Genomic DNA, 13,946 nt, shown 5'->3' with positions numbered 1-13,946 from the left:
CGAATTTGGCATCGTTTCGTTGAAAAACGAAGCTAGAGTATCTACAATTCCGTTTGTGAAATCCATGACTTCCTAAAATAATCCAGAAGACTGATACATAAGAATAATAATAAATAAAAAACAAGGATTTAGACATAAAGCCATGGGGCTAAAATGCCCCGCGTTGGGAGTTTTAAACTGAGTTTTATAGTTTCTTTGAGTTTACACAGCTATTGCAGCAGTTTATTCTCCATGTGCATGGGACACTTTCCTCATATTTACTGATGAAATATATCCAGAAAACGTTTTTGAGGCTTGATTTGAGTCTTTCGTATTTCATCGCAAACAGGTCTTCTTCTTTCTGAGTCTGTAAAATTTTGTTTGCTAGTATAGGTGTTCTGTGCCAGAAATTGCTTTTCGATTTTTCGTAATGATAATTTTTATGCGCTAAGTTATTTTTCGTTGATCTTCTTGTTGGTGCTGTAGATTCTTTGAACTGAACAAATTGTCTCCAATGGAAGTTGTATTGGTCGTTTATTATTTTATGAAGCAAGAGAATGTCGTGCATTTCGTGGTAGAGAGACAGTGGAAGCAGGTTTAATCTAATCAGTCTGTCTTTATAGTTGATGTTGTTACATGACAGTATCCAACGTGTAGCTTTTCTTTGGACATCTTCAATAATTCTTAATTCACACTTATTTGCTTTCCATATGGGTGAGCCATATGACACAATTGGGGTTACATATCCACATTAGGAGTTCAGTTTCATTTTTAAGCTCGCTGATTTTGAAATATTTCTTTTAATTAAAAATAAGCAGCCTATTGCTTTTTGGGCTCTTATTTTTGCGTGTGCTGACCAGTTTAGGTTGTTGGTTATTTGTATACCAAGGTCTTTTTCTGAACAGGTTTTTTCAAGTATATGGTCACCGAGATACATGTTTAGGTCAAGTTGGGGGTCTTTGAATATTATATTGTGACATTTTTTCAGATTAAGACTCATGGAATTATCTTTGCACCATAAGTTGATCGTGATTAGGTCATGTTGGAGCAGGAAAGGGTTCGTTGCAACTATTTTATAATCGTCTGCGTAACCATAGCACGAGTTGGTGAGTGATGACGGTAAATCGTTGATGAATGTAATGAAGAATACTGGCCCTAACAGTGGGCCTTGAGGTACGCGGCTACTAACTTCAAGATGGCTGGATACTGCCGCACCTATTCGTACTTGCTGTTTTCTGTTGGTTAAGTAGTTTGCTAATAGTTTAAGTGCGTTTCCTGATATGCCAAATTTATTGAGTTTATATATGCACAAGTCGTGAGGAACTTTGTCGAAAGCCTTTTCGAAGTCTAAGTATATTGCCTGTAGAGACTTGATATTAGGGTTATCAAAGTCATCATAGATTTTGTCGAGGAATTGGAGCATTTGCAGAGTTGTCGATCATTTAGGACAGAAGCCAAATTGGCTGTCATGGATTTGCGAGAAGATCTTTGGTGAGATTTTAAGGAAGATCAGTTTCTCTAAGACTTTGGATACTGCAGTTAGCAGGCTGATGGGCCTGTAGTTTGTGACCGATTGCTTGTCTCCATTTTTAAAAGTTGGGATGATTTGGCTAAGTTTCCAGATCGTTGGAAATGTTGCTTTGTTGGTGATGGTGTTATAAATCAGTTTTAGAGATGAAGTTATGCTATCTGCTAAATTGGTTAGGACTGTGTTACCGAGTCTATCTGGTCCTCTTGCTTTTTGGAGGTTTAATGTTTTAAGGATGTCGTATATCTCATTTTCAGAGAAATTGAAGCATTTGATTGAGCCAGGTAATTCAGCTATTGGTAAAATGTTTTCATTCTGTTTAATGTTAAAAACGCTTACGAAGTAATTGTTTAGAAGATTAGCTTTACCGTGCTCTGTTGATTCGGTTTTTTCATTCCAGTGCATTGTTTTTGGAGTACTTGAGTTTTTTCGTATGCTTTTAAAGTATTTGTGGAGCTTTGAGAAATTTCTGCCCTTGAAAGTTGATTCTTCGAAATTTTTCTGATCTAATTCGGATAATTGATTTACAAGGTTTTTAAGTCTTTCAAGATTGCGGTTATTAGTATGATTATTTTTAAAGGCTAATTTTTTTGATGCTGTGTTGAGTCTTTTGATAATATTGGAGGTTTCAGGTGTGATCCAAGGTGCTAGGTTCATACAGTGTTTGGTCTGTTTTTTCATGTGTTTTTCTAGTGCTATATATAGCCAGAGGTACCATGAGTTGATTAAGTGGTCAATGTTAGAGTAGCAATACGGTTGAAATGGGTGTTCCAAAATGTATTTGTTTAAAGTAATCCAATCGACGTTGTTTAATGAGAAGACACCAAAGTCCAGAAAGTCGGATCCGTGTTGTATGGGAGTGGCTTTTTCGTCATTGTGTGTAAGAGATGATATCGTGATTAGAAAAGGGTTGTGGTCTGATAATTCTCTTTCTTAGTGTGAGAAGTGTTTTTTGATATGGTTGTCTATCGTGGTGTTTAAAATAATGTCGGGGTTGTTGCAAAGGACAATATCTAATTGGTCATGAGGGGGTTCGATAAACTGTTGAAAGTTCATATTAGTAAAAGTCTGCAGTACCAATTGTTCGTGTTTTTGGGTTGATTGCAAGGTTTGCCAATGCGTATTAGCGAAGTTGATGTCACCAACCAATAAAATATTTGGGCATTGAAATTCATTTGAGTAGTCAGTTAGCATATTCAATAGTTTGTTGAAGTCATCTGTGGATAGCTTATATTTGCTTTCGTTCGGGGCACTGTAGATACAGCATAGGATGAGATGTGTCGGAGTGCTAAGGAGGAGTCCAACGCAGTCCGTAGTGTGTATTTCAAGTTTTGTGAAAGCTAGGGATTGCTTAACAGCAATAAGCACGCCCCCGTGTTTCGATTTTGTTGAGTTGGTAGGTCTATCACATCTAGTTATTATGTGTGCAGGCAGAAAAAGCGCGTTGTCAGGGATATTTTCAGTTAACCAAGTTTCGCTTAAGCAAATGATGTTATAATCGTTCGATAGTATTAAATTGCTAAGTTTCATACGTCTATTTATATCCAGTATACTTCGTGTATTGAATGACATAACATTCAGCGATTCTAGTCAGTTGTCATTTCTAGTCTGAATTGTGCTGTTTTCCTCCGGTTTAATTGTAACTTTTGTCCAGGTGTCGTCTACTTTTTCATGCAGTTCAGGTTTCTGATTCGAAGATTTTTGGGGTTTTTACCACTGCTGATGAGATTTCTACGTTCTCTCAGGATGGCGTTTTCCAGTTTCATTTCTTCGGCTGAGAGTTCCTTACTTATGAAGACATTTTTGTCATAATTTTTGAGGGCCGGTGTTGATGATAGTATCAAGTCTATTTCTCTTGGACAGGTTACTCGTACCAGTATAGTTCTGTGGTTTGCTCGTTCTTCGCTGAACTTTCCCAAACGCTTGAGATCAGTGATATTGCATTCAAGGTTTAAGAATTTTATGATTTTATTTACCTCATCATAGTCATGGTCAAGTCTTTTTCTTCCATCTCTTTCCTTGATCTCGGGGACCCCTCTTATTCTCAATTCTTTGCTCAGGGGTTTGATTATGATTTGCGCCGCTACTTGTGACCAGGTTTTACCCTGTTCTGCTATTGGCAGGCTTTGGATGGGATCTTTAATATTTTCCAGTTTTGTTTAGACTTCGGCTACTACTTCACTTAATTTTGAAATTTCTTCTTCAATTTTTTTGATGTTTTCACTTTTGTCATGTGATGCTGTGCTTCTGATTACTTGATCTCTTTTTCCGTTGGACAAACAGGTATTGCATATCAGTAGTGCGTTGTTACCAAGTTCCAGTATTCCATTGAGTGCAACGGTCGAGAGGCCAGTGCAGACAACTTCAAGGTGCATAGAGCAATTACAGGTGATGCAATTGTATATTGGGTCATTTTCGTTTATGGGTTTCTTGCATGTTTTGCAAGGTTTTTTGTCCTTTGACATTCTCAGTTTTATATATGTTTACGTCCTCTTATCTCTGTGGAAACTGTGTTTGGGGGATGAAGGTTCAGGTAGTGTACTCGAGTCCTCAGGGTGGTACCTAAAGGGCGCCGATTGAGGAGTGAAGTATCAGTGTTAGGGTTATGAAAACAGTTGTTTGGAACCTTAAGGGTACTTGATGACTAGCGGGAGAAAACGGTTTTATTTATAGATGTGAATTCACAAAGACATCAAATCTGGCGATACCTAAAAGGTATCAATAGAAAATTCAGTCTCTGTGAAAATGATGACACCGACAAATGTTGTTGCCGCAGTGGTATATATTCGAGTAGCCCTCGCTATCAGTTTTTACACAGAACGTCTTGTAGATGATCTTGTTTTTCAAAATCGTTTGGAGACTCGCAAGCGATGCTGTTGTTAAATGCACTTCGTTGGAAGATAGAACAGTTTTGGTGGTTATTCCTTTCGATATACCGCGATATCGCCAGAGTTCTTTCTTTTTGCGAAGAATATCGTTTACACGTTCCGTTCGGGCTGGTCTTCCGAGTCTGGGTGGTAGAGCGATAATGAAAACTTTATTGCAACGTTCTGTCAACCGTAGGCCAAGTTGGGATAATTCTTCAGCAACGTTTTCGGGTGTTCTCGTTGAGTCTTTTTTGTCTTTCGTAAACAGATCGTTCGCACCAATGAATAGAACTATAATATCGTATTCGTTCTGGCGGGGCAAGAAGTTTAGAACATCCGCGATACCTGCACCAGGAAGGCTGATGATATTGAAATTTGGGAAAGTTAGATTCTTCAATTGTGAGTCTCCGATCAACAAGTGTTGCGACGACGATTTCTTGAATATGTGAAATCTCATTGGTTTTCACCCATCCACGGCTAGGAACGGACGGGACTTTTTTCGTTTCGAATAAGGTGTTCTTGTTCCTAGCTACAACTTTTCTGAAAACACACAGTTTGAACGAGGGAAGAGGAATCTATTTAATATGTTTATCGGTACTTATTTAATACAGTTTTACGGTAACTGTGTATTATTATTGTACTATTAAAAGTAATTTATGTAACGAAGGTTACAAAGGGGTTCCCCCAGATAAAAATTTACAGAAAAGCGGCAACCGTTCTTAGTACAGTCACAAGCTAGCTTCCAGGAGCACGAAACTTTCTCATTATATTTTTCACTACAGAAGCACCAGAGAAAACTAATAAGTCTTCCTTTAAGACCAATGGGATTGAAGAAATCTATCGCTGCAGGGAGTTTGTTCACCAGTCGCGGTGCACGACGCCAGAAAAACAATTTGACTGGACCACGAACACTTTTTGTACCACAGGAGTGAAGCCTACCATAGCAGCGCTTGCGGCGGCATAAATTTCAAAACTATTGCGTAATTAGTATTCGATGCAATAACTTGTTTATACATAGTGGAAATAAAAATTAAAAATCGCAATTTAAAGCAATTTTGTAAATATTAAAAAGAAAATAGTTTTTAAGACAGATGTTATGAAGCAAGTGTAACTTCATTTCAACTCTCAACTTACCTGCGTAGCATTCTATTGCTCAACGACTATCGACGAAATCATTTATAAAAAAAACAGATTTGAGAAAACTCCGAAATACTCTTTTCTTTTTTGTTTAGCGTTCCTGCGCAGCGCGAAGCTTATCTTAGTTCTTATATGGTTTATTGTTTCTGAGTACCTTTCATACCTTTTTTCAATAAATTTTTCAGCTATGCGCTGCATTGTCTGACTAGTTGCTGGTCCGGCACCACCAGTGCAGCCAAAAACGAGCGGGCAGAAGCAGCTCTGTTCGACTTGTAAAACTCTCTGTTGATATTTTGAGTTTTTTAGTGATTCGTGGTACTTTTAGGCGTCTTTCAGTAGTCTTCGTGAAGTTTTAGCGTGCTGGTTGAAGACTTTAACATCAAAGAAGGTTCGGCTAAACATTGAGCCCTATAATCCGTTTACTTTTACATCTAGTCAATCGAGCGTCTTCATCAGTTTTGGTTGAATTGTTGACAAAGCTCTCGCTTTGTAACGACTGAAGTTTCGGTTCGATTTGAAAAAGTGTTTTAACGTTAACACTTGGCAATTTAACGTCGGCTCGTGGTTTTTAAAAAACCGAGTACATATAATGTATTCTCACAGCGCCGAATATTCACACCGAAAAAAACGAAAAAATTATTTATGAAGCCAAAAAATAAAGAGCTGATTACAGCGCCGAAAATTTGATAGGTACTAGCGTGTAACGCACCTCAAGTGCTTCGAATTTTTTAATAGAAAAGAAAAAACCGCAGATAGTGTGAACAAGATCTGCATCCTTCGAGTGTAATCTGACATTAGCCCATTACAGGAATGGTAATTTTAAAATTTGTACATAATTTTTCTTCAAGTTGTAACATTCGCCCGAATACTGCACTTTAAGGTCGATTCAAAAGTTTTGGTTAGAAAAATTTACAAAAATCGAGAAAAAGAAACGTTTTTCTTTTTTTCTTCAATTTACCCCCTCTCCCCCCCCCCCCCACACGCTATGTAAACAATGAAAGGATGTATTTAGCGTCTTGTGTCTCAATCATGCGACCAAATGACAGGCCTCTATTCAAAATGGAACGCACTCCTTCGGCGATTACGCGTTTTGAAAACACAATATACTGCGCGCTAATTGTCCCAAATTGGCTAAATTAACAACCATAACTTAACAAAAAACGATCACAAAGGCTCAGAAAAAATGCTTTCACCAAACACAAAAAATCAATGGTTTTCTAAACATCAATTGAAATTTTTTGTGATTTGTCTCATGCATTTTTTGAAGCTAATGCATTTTTTTATGAACGTCCTGCATCAGCAGTCCTGAAATCTGGAAAATATTAATTTGTTTATTAGTGTTAGATAGCTTCTTTGCGCTCCGTTTGATAAATTGATGGGCAAGCGTTTATTGTTTCTGAGTACCTTTCATGCCTTTTTTCAATAAATTTTTCAGCTATGCGCTGCATTGTCTGACTAGCTGCTGGTGCGGCACCACCAGTGCAGCCAAAAACGAGCGGGCAGAAGCAGCTCTGTTTAACTTGTAGAACTCTCTGTGGATGTTTTGAGTTTTTTAGTGATTCGTGGTACTTTTAGGCGTCTTTCAGTAGTCTTCGGGAAATTTTAGCGTGCTGGTTGAAGACTTTGACATCAAAAAAGGTTCGGCTAAATATTGAGCCCTATAATCCGTTTACTTTTACATCTAGTCAGTCGAGCGTCTTCATCAGTTTTGGTTGAATTGTTGACAAAGCTCTCGCCTTGCAACGACTGAAGTTTCGGTTCGATTTGAAAAAGTGTTTTAACGTTAACACTTGGCAATTTAACGTCGGCTCGAGGTTTTTAAAAAACCGAGTACACATAATGTATTCTCACAGCGCCGAATATTCACATCGAAAAAAAAAACGAAAAAGTTATTTATGAAACCAAAAATTAAAGAGCTGTTTACAGCGCCAAAAATTTAATAGATACTAGCGTGTAACGCACCTCAAGTGCTTCAAATTTTTTAATAGAAAAGAAAAAACCGCAGATAGTGTGAACAAGATCTGCATCCTTCGAGTGTACTCTGACATTGCCCAATTACAGGAATGGTAACTTTAGTTTTTGTACATAATTTTTCTTCAAGATGTAACATTCGCCCGAATACTACACAGACACGGAGCGTAGAAAAAGTACCTATAGACAACTGGCCGGCGTCAGCTACCTAAATTTTGCTCGTTTTTCACCGTCTCGACCTAGATAGTTGATTTTCTGGTCTGTTTCAGGCTTATTTAAAAGATTTTTTTTTTCAGGCCATCAGTCAAACGACTTTTAATCAGCTTCCGTTTACATGCAAAGATAACCACATAGCTGGGTCTCGGATCCCCAGACTACATGACTATCATTAAAACACGGCTCGAATATCCTATTTTACTCTGTTTTTGGTGCCAGTTCTTTATTAAATTAATTGGAGATGGATTCACCCTTTCCTCTTCCTAGCTACTCATATTCTAAAATTACAAATAATACCGGCGTTGATTCAAAAGCTTAGAAAATCAGAGTAGCTAAAAAGGTAATTTACTATAGTCTTTCAACATATGACAGTCTCTGGGGGCCGAGCCTCCACTTCCGCGTGGAATGGGAGGGAACTGCACCTTCCTTATTCCCCACTGAAGCCTCCTTTCTGGCTAATTACTTCAGTTAAGTGTCTTATCGCGCGTGATCGTCACGATAAGAGGCTTCGCTTTTTCTGTCAATTTTCTCGACCGTCTTTCTCTCACTATTTTGGTTGTTGTTGTGTTTTTTCTCTATTTTCCGGCTGAACATGGCCGTTTCTGCATTTCTCAGAAATGTAACGTCGCATTTCGAATTTGTCTAAAAATTTTCTTTTTGTATATTTTAGCCTCCTTCACATCAATATATGATGACTATCTCCTCTAACGTCGTTTTTGTGCTGCAAAGGAAGGTTCCGCTGTGCCAATCCGGGGGAATGGCACAAGTTGTTTTGTTAAACTTTGAAAAATTGATATTGAAAGCAAATGAGCAGTCGCATTTGAGTACAAATTTTGCAATCCTTGAGATTACTCTCACAATACCCAACTACGTCGTTGAGATTTTCAATTTCTGAGAAACTTCAATATCATTATTAAGTTACCATATTACTATTTTTTTGTACACTAGAGAAAATCACCCTTACCATCGGAGATGGATGGATCCTTTGCTTAACCCTTAGCTTCTCATAGATTGAAACCGAAAAAAGAGGTTATAATTTAAACTCAGGACATCTCCGGAAGCTAAAAATTTATTAAAACAACAGTTCGGAAGTGTATCCCCAGACCCTTCTGGTTCCCTCAATATTCCTCAAGAGACGTCTTCTTCATGACCAGGATGGATTGCCGTCTCCAATTTTGACCTTCCCGATCGCTTCTACTCTTCCGGCGGTAACGATTGTATCAGCACAATCGATACAATTTGGTAGGTTTCTTGTTTTTCTGATAATTGTCTCTCCTGATGTCGTCACAATTTTTTCTCCACTAGTGAATATTACGGTTTTTTTTCAAAATTTCTGACTGTTCTGCGTTTCAGTTGTCGCAAAATTACAAAAAGTTCTTAAATATAAGCATTTAAACTCAAAGTGACACTTCCCAACTCGTTCTTTCCGTAAGATAAGACCGTTAAACAAAAAAACTGCTCTTTCGTTCAGTCAGACCACTCAAAATAAAACTCGTTTTGGCGAACCATTTTCGGTGGCTTTCTGGTCGAATGTCACACACTCCCCGGACAACCCGGATCAATGTCCTCAATGAACTGCGGGTCATTCTTCAAAATGGTACAGTGCCATCAAACAGAATTTACAAAATGCATCAAAGAATTTTATCCACGTGATTTTGACTCACCGCGTGCTCATAAATGGCATCATACTTCGTCACTATATCGTTCCAATCTGCACGTGAGAATATGCATAGAGATAAAAATTTCCTCTCTGGCTTCCATTGTCATTTCCGAAATGAAATTTTTTTTCCTTTGTTTAAAAAATAATGGGACGAAGGACGCTCCTGTCAACCAACAAACTATAATCATCTTGCTTAGTCTATTCCCGTCCAGAATCATTTTAGTTATCATCAGTCCTGAATATTAAAATTTAAAAAAACTCTGTGGTTAGAAAAAACAAGGAAAAATTTCCCTCATCAAGAGATTTTTCAAGTCCTTCATATCACCAAAAAGTGAACAGTCATCTTAATTGATTTAAAACAATCATGCAGGCTAGATTAGTTTAATTATACTTCTGACTCAAGCCTCTAATGAGTAAATATTAAGTGTTTTCTAAAACCACTCAAAACTCAACCAAATCATATGACAAATCCACATCTGTAAAAATTTCAAAACCCAAAGTTTGAACTAAAATTCAAAACATCTTAGTAAGCTGGTAATTTTGTTCAGTTTTTTCACTCAGGACAAGGTTCCCTGCTTTCACTTCAATTCATTTCTTCATCGTTCAGAAGTTCTAAAACTTCTAAATTCTTTTTTGTTTATCACTTTTACGCGGCTCCTTTTCTCTCTTTCAACTCTTCATCTCCTCTCCTTGCGACATTGACTCCGCGCTCTCGGTTTCTGTAAATAGCTGATATATACATTTCAATCAAATTAGTTTTCTTTATTAATTTTTGATTAAATTTTGTTATCAATTAAAATAATAGCATGTTTCGAATATATTTTATGCAGAAATTAGATCAACTTATTTTCAAATCAAATTAGCTTACTGAACTTCGATGACACATGATTTGAGTAAGCTTCGGGAAAAGAAATTAAATTTCAAAAACATTCTCACATCCAAAAAGTTTTATGCGGGAGAATTTTAGCATCAGTCTTAAGCTTTAGAAAACTTCAGCATAGTATTACGCATCATTTGCCATTCTCACGCTAATGGAGGCAGTCGTCCAACACCTTTGCTCCTCCAATCTTTACTTGTAACAGAGCAGGGGGTCCACCGCTGTCTCTCTGTTCCTACAGAAGATATTGTGGAGACACATCACATTCCTTTCCAGGTCTTCTCTCAATACGTCTTCTTGTCCTCTTCCCTCACTATCAATCGTCCTCACTGTCCTCTTCACAGCGGTGGTCACGGCTTTCCGATGAGTCACACAAAGCTCGCTTGAAAGCTTCTGGTCCTATGTCCAGTTGGAACGAACTGTATACTCTGCTGTGATTTGAGATGTGCTTCTTGGCATATTCATACAACCATGCAGTCATGTTGGCTCTAAATTTGGCATCAGTCGTCTCTTGGCCCATATCTTTTTCACTTCCATCGGAATATTTAAGACTTTACACATTGTCTCGAAAAGATCTAAACCTTTCAGACAGTTGAGTTCCAACAATTGTCACTTGGTCGGCGCTTCCTGTCTATTGTTCTCTCCTACATGAGCTTTCAGCCACCTGGTAACCATCATCACTCCAACTACATTTATCGTTATTCTCTGTGATGAGCCTGGTATACCCATGGAGAGCAGCTTTCCAGCGTCCCCGATCAGCACCAGATTACTTAATGTGGGATACCAGTATGTCTGCACCAAACAGTGGTACCGAAACTCGTCATGCGTCAGCATGACGCTCCTCCAATTCCAACACCCCGACGCTTCTAGCAGGGGCTCCACTCCCATCATTACATGGTGGATTTCATCACTCTCATCAACTGCGTTGTAATCCTTTTAGCTTCTGCCTTTCACTGAAATATCAACCGGCATATCCTATGATCTTCCTACCAAGTATGTGCTCCAATTTTTTTTAGTTCTCTCAGGACTTCTCTGATATTCTTGCAAGTCTCACACATTTAGGCACGGTGAAGGGTTGATCGAGTACAGTCCTCGTGCTCTTCACGTCCACTGCCACAAAGTGTATCGGGTATCGGCTCATGTAGATTGGAGCCACGTCAGAAGCCACCACGTTTCGGACACCTGACGGTCTCTGATATGCATCACTATATTTCATGTTCATCTCCACTTCGATCCCTCCCTCCATCTTCCAATGTATTTTTGTTCCGTTTGCAACAAACCCAGAAACGCTTCTACACTGATGGCAGTGACCATCTCAAGCTTCTGTTCAAGTCCCAAAATTGACTCCTGGGAACCAAACACGCAATAGAATGCTATTTCTGTCACTAGATTCACTTCTGTTTCTCCATGACAATCCGCAATTAATTCCGTTTCCATCTTTGTTTTTATCACGAGGTTTCCGATATTTATCCCATGTTGTTTATGCTGTCTGGACAATGATTTTAAGCAATCGAGACTTCCACACAGATGACATTCTAGTCCACATGTTCGCGCCAGACAGCTACCAGGCTTCACCCAGTCTTCTGCTCCCCAGCCAGGCAACCCTCTCGACTGCTCCTTGAGGCTTCGGCCATTAAACTGTGCATCGTAATTAGGCCACACAAGTTGCAATCAGCATTGGATTCTCTCTTGATATCTGGGTCGCTCGTAAAATCACGTCAGCATTGGGACTCGGGCACCAAAAAAGTTTCATCAATTCCCAAACTGTCATCAAGCTTGTTTTTAACAATCCCTCCGTCAGAGAATCCCAACCCGAATTCTGCACCGTTATCAGATTGTGGTACTGAAGGTACGATCACTTTTCTTTCAGCACCAAGCCTAAACTGACCTGATGAAATGTATTTTCTTGATTGTCAATATTCTGGACATCAAGAATCTAAGTACCACCACCTGCTCGTAATCGAAGAAGCTGTCACGTGTGTCGTCATTAATGAAAGGTTTGTAAGCCATTCCAATTATGCCTGAAAGATAGTCATACGAATTTTTCCTGAAAGGTCCACAATATTCACTGGGTCTGACCAGCGCTCGCATAGATACCTTGGATGGCCTAAGTTCCTTGTTGAAGAACCTTCTTATTTCATCAATTTTTCTCAAAGGCTCTACCTCTTCTGGCTCCTTCATGTTTACTCATAGTGGTTCCCTCTGCTGTACATCTACAAGAGCTTGCAGTAGTAACGTTCTCTTTGGCTCACAGCCTTCTTTTATATTTTGCACATGTACTAAGCGCTCGTGACGACATTTGCTCTGAAATGAACCTGATAAAACAGAGAGCATCTCTTCGTTTAACGCACGCCATCGTAGCCTCTTCCTTAACCATCAGATCTCTTAGTGCCATCATCAAGAGCACTTTTTCATCCTTTGACCTCTTTCTCTCCTCCGAGTCATCCTCTTCCGTGGTCAGTCCCGCTAAGCACCAGATAAGCCTAAGCTGTACTTCCGCCCTCACATATGGTATTGCTATCAAAGCATGGAATTCTGGGGTCATTCTCATTCCTTCTTCAAAATGTCGCAGCAAAACTGCCCTCCACGACAAACCCACAAACTGATCCACTGGTTCGGCGTGCATATCTGAGGAAGCTAACGTTCCGTAAGTCTTCTGCTTCATGGTCGTATATTTCATGATGCCTTCCAGATAGTATCCTATCGCGTCTTTATTTTCTCAAGCAACCAGCTGTCCTCTGATTGAGTTCCTGAACTCCATCATTTTAACATATCCACCAGCGGACTCGCCTATCATGACTGTTTCTGACACCGTCAATCGACTGTAATCGACCGGAGTCAGCTGTCCTACGACGCTTCCCTTTCCGTGATTCATCCTTGATGATTTGAAATCCTTCAAGGTACTATCAGCACACTGGCTCAAGATCTCCATTTATAGTTTCGCTCCTGTAAGAGTGCGGTAACTCTTTTTTACTTATAGCTGGCTGACTTCAATCCTGCCAAAAGTTTGGGCTGTACAGCCGACAAGTCTGTGCATTTGGAGGTTCCCTGCGATCTATCATCGTCTTGTCCCAGGTCATCAACATTCTCCACTCTTTTCGTGTTCGCTAAATTGGCAATTCTGGCAGACGACTCGGGATTCACCTTCAGTTTTCCTGCTTTCCTTCCCATAACATTGCTGCCCAACTTGATATTCTTGTCATTTATTCTTTCTATCACAATCTTGGAGCGCTTTGTTCCTTTTCCCGTCCTGGACACATACACAATTTTGTAACTGTTTTCCTGGTAAACAGGCTTGATGGGACAATTCCTTTCCCTTTCATCAGTCGCTGAGTTCATTAACAACTCACTCAATCTCCCTTCAGAATCATCCAGTTTTCCATGATCTCATGCATCAAAAGCCTATTTAGTACCGTTTTCAATATAGATTGGGTCCCGTAGCACTGTACTAATGACCGGCCCTCTTCCATAAACGCGACTCGAATCATTTTGCATCCGGTTCTATTTTCATGATCGCGATGATGTACTTCCCATTCGTCATCACGGAGTGTCCCCAATAAAGGCACTCTCGCCGCGCCCTCTATCTTTCCTCTGCGCGGTGAGTCCAACAACCTCCTTGCCTTCGTGATTGCTGCGACATCGCCAGGAGAGCAGCTCTCTGACGTGTTCCGGAACGCCTCCATGAAAGCTGAGGGAGGTTCCAGTGTAGAA

At 39.4% G+C, this 13,946-nt stretch overlaps 1 protein-coding gene across 1 annotated transcript in view; it reads right to left on the bottom strand.

The window, feature by feature from the left end:
- Nucleotides 1-13,946, bottom strand: part of LOC134847823 (etoposide-induced protein 2.4 homolog) — a 224,570-nt gene that overhangs the window by 54,365 nt on the left and 156,259 nt on the right. The gene's annotated exons all lie outside the window — the stretch shown is intronic.

The sequence above is a fragment of the Symsagittifera roscoffensis genome, chromosome 6, assembly GCF_963678635.1.
Source record: "Symsagittifera roscoffensis chromosome 6, txSymRosc1.1, whole genome shotgun sequence".
Classification (NCBI taxonomy): Eukaryota; Metazoa; Xenacoelomorpha; order Acoela; family Convolutidae; genus Symsagittifera; species Symsagittifera roscoffensis.
The sequence above is the reverse complement of the archived record's forward strand: the minus strand, read 5'-3'. Positions and strand labels throughout refer to the sequence as shown.